This window comes from Leuciscus leuciscus (assembly GCF_965113295.1).
Source record: "Leuciscus leuciscus genome assembly, chromosome: 3".
NCBI lineage: Eukaryota > Metazoa > Chordata > Actinopteri > Cypriniformes > Leuciscidae > Leuciscus > Leuciscus leuciscus.
The window spans coordinates 14,166,212-14,169,298 of NC_138727.1; positions in this window are offsets into that span (position 1 = coordinate 14,166,212).

The following is a 3,087-nucleotide window of genomic DNA, read 5'->3' on the forward strand; positions in this document are numbered from 1 at the left end:
CATGCAGAAACACAAGTGTGCACTCGCACACTCTACACACACACACACACACACACACACGTGTGCAATCAGTGATATCTTTGTTGCTTATCACAAGATCTAATTGTGAGTGATCCTTGGTTTTCCCAACCAGGGAATTTCCTCTCCTTGCTGCGGCTTCTTTGTGTGTGTGTGTGTGTTTGTGTGTGTGTGGGGAGAGAGAGAGAGACTGTGTAGAAGTGGCTGCACGCCGCACCACCAGGTGCTTTTGAAGTGTGCACACACACAAAACGCATAAAAATCTGAACCAGATAATGTTTGCTCTTCGACAGGTTACAGCAGCACCGTACGGTACATGTTGTTTCCCTCTGCACTCGCTGACACACACACACACCTTTCTTAAGAAGTGATGACACACTATGGCAGGAGAGGAGGAAAGAAGAGATAGAGCCGTTCTTTTTCATTATTCCTTCCCAGAATGAGTTGTTTTTTCATGTCAGCCATCACTGTAACAACATTTACAGGATGTCCAGTCAAAAAGTATATTTTGTCCAGATTTTGCCCCATAGCCAATCTCAGTAATGTTAGATATTAAAGGTTCTGTAATTACCAGATGTGCGCCACAATTATTGTTGTGTCTTATAAAGTGAGAAAGAAAGCCGTGGACAGGCAGAGTTACCTGTGTCAGTTCTCTTTACAGGCTTGCTGAGACTCGCCCTCCACCCCTTCTCCTCCTCTCGCTCGCTCACACACTCTCTGATTGTCTGATTGATCTCGACTTTGTCTGCGTGAGCTTTCAGTGCTGACTTTGGGACTGTCCACACAGGATGCTGGTGTCTCCATATATTTGAATGTTATTTTTAAGCAGCAATTGTACATGTTTAACAACACTGGACAAAAATGTATCAAGGTTTCTGCTAAAACATTAAGTTGCACAACAAGAAATAAATGTTTCTTGAGCACCAATTCAGCATATTAGAATGATTTTTGAAGGATCGTGTGACACTGAAGACTGAAGTAATGATGCAAAAAATCCAGCTTTGTCATCACAGGAATAAATAACTTTTTAAAATACTAAAAATAGAAAATAATAATTTTAAATTGTACAATATTACTGTTTTAACAGTATTTTTGATCAAATAAATGCAGCCTTGGTGAAAATAAGAGATAAAGGCTTATACAGACTCCAAACTTTTGAACTGTAGTGTGTAAAACATATTATTGAACATTTGCATATAGGGTTTTGGAGGGATCTACCGAAACCTTTTTCAAAGATAAACTACTTTCAATTGGACACACCATCTTAAAGGTGCACATCTTAAAGTCAATATATCATCAATCCTTCTTCCAAAACGTGTTTTTGTCTTACCCTAATTCACTATGGTAAGCAAGTGTTTATATTTTAGACTGAGTGGGATGCATTTCACGCGAAATTGCATATCACATCACTCGTCCGTGCGTGTCTCGTCATATCCATCCATGGCTGAGAGAGCTCAACACGCAGGAACTGAAGAAAACAAATGCAAATAGAGAAAAACACCAGCAAATTAAGAAAACACCTTCATCAGTTTGACAACACATGTGCTACAAATAGTCACAACGCAACCAAATAAACGCGCTGCAATGCACATTATGAACAGTATGTTAAAATAAACCAAAAAAAGCTCACCTTTCAGGTCATTGACAAAACCACTGAAGAGTAGACATTGAACAATAAGCATGTCCCAGCCAGGTTCGTCACTTGTTTTGTTTTTTAACCACTAGAGGGCCAAAAGTTACATATAGTGTACCTTTTAAAAAAAACATGGCCCTCATTGTGCGAGACGCTTAAAAAACAGCAATGTGACGTGTGCGCATTAGGGTTTGTGTCGCCTTTTCAGATTTGCTTTTTGATTCACTGAAGTGATCAAATGCATGCCAGCAGAAGTGGAATGATAAAGACTGGGTAAATAAAGAGGAGAAAGACAGAAATCGGAAAGAATTGGATTTAAATGTTTGAGTTCATTCTGAAATCCCTAACTTTTAATTGCACACTTACTGGGTATATTGGTCCATCCATCCAATTTTGTGACAATACTGATTTTTTTAAACTGTCGAGTATAAGTCCTTTTCAGGAGAAAAATCTGTGGAAACGTCTCCATTTGCTCTCCATTTAATCTCATTTGGGTCCAGAAGAAACCACTGAGATGTTAAAACAATCCCATTTGTGATGTTTCTTTCCCGTGGGTACATGCATGTTTATGCGTGTGTGCAGGGGCAAAAACTCCTGGGTAGCATTGATCCGATAATTGAAAGGAGAGAGAAGACGAGATTCTCATTTAGTTAAAATCGTTACACGAAATCAAAGCAAGATAGTCACATAGCAGTTTGTCTGCATGTTTGAGTTTGCCTAGAACTGTCACAAATACACAACGAAATTGACTTTTGAAGGATGTTTAGATGATATGCACAAAACGCAGAAGCACACTGTTAAAGGGAAACTATACTTAATTGAACCCCAAGGGGAAACATGCTCAACTCATGCAATGTTATAAACAAACACACATCCATATTAGAGACACACTGCAGGAGCTCTGAAATCTGTGCAGCAGTGAAAGTGTACTGTCTGCAATCAATATATCCCTACAAGTCATCACTCAGTTGTGTGTGTGTGTGTGTGTGTGTAAGAGTGGGAGAAAGACACAGAGAGAGAGAGATGAGTTCAATATTCTTCAGTCCCCCTCCACTCTAACTAATTACTTTCACTGTGTGTGTGTGTGTGTGTGTGTGTGTGTGTGTGTGTGTGTGTGTGTGTGTGTGTGTGTGTGTGTGTGTGTGTGTGTGTGTGTGTGTGTGTGTGTGTGTGCGTGCGTGTGCGTGCATTTCAGAAGCTGAGACAGGTGCCTCAGGACACTTCTTATGAGACTGTTTATTCTGCTTTGTGAGAGCTTCAATATTTCAGGTTGTTTACTGTGAACAGGGGGACACAAGAATATGAAAAAAGAACAGAGGATGTTTATTTTGGTTAGTGTGCCCAAAATAAAAATGCTGTCCTCGGGTACTCATCCTCAAGTCTTTTTCTAAATTAAATGACTTCCGTTCCTCCATGAAACACAAAAGAAGAAGTTT